Here is a 615-nt window from a genome sequence, read left to right on the forward strand (position 1 = left end):
ACGACACACCACCCCACGAGAGTCGAAAAAACTGTCAACATGACCTTTGATATTGCTGCGGACCTGCCGCGCTTTTTTTGGCCTCGAGGATCGTCCCCGAAAGCCTGCTGAATCTTGCGAATGGTTTACACACGGGTATCGCCAAGGTTTTTGGCAAGATTTGATGTAATATCGCTGCTCACGTTGTTCAGGCATTTTCCAGCTTAGTGAAATCCGACGAGAGCGCACTACATGACCTCACTCATAAGCCGATTGCCAACGACTGACGCTTCCTACAGGCGGGAAAAAATTCAGGGCTGTGCATGACTGTCCCCTCCACAACTCCACCGAAGGAGGCCTCTCTCGCATCATTGGTTTACGCGGAAAAAATAAGGTCTCCCCTCCACAACTCCACCGAAGGAGGCCTCTCTCGCATCATTGGTTTACGCGGAAAAAAAAGGTCCGATACTTTTTGAACAGACCTTGTATTATTTAAATAACCCAGAAAAGAGACAGACTTTAAGTTGAAAGTTGATTTAACTGTATTGGCTGGTTCATTTCACTATAAAGTATTTTATGATTGTAATATTATTTTATGCACTAATTATTTTATCATTGTAACAGAGATTTCACTTA

This window comes from Centruroides sculpturatus, unplaced genomic scaffold (assembly GCF_000671375.1).
Source record: "Centruroides sculpturatus isolate CEXI.00-Female unplaced genomic scaffold, Cexi_2.0 scaffold370, whole genome shotgun sequence".
Taxonomy (NCBI): Eukaryota; Metazoa; Arthropoda; class Arachnida; order Scorpiones; family Buthidae; genus Centruroides; species Centruroides sculpturatus.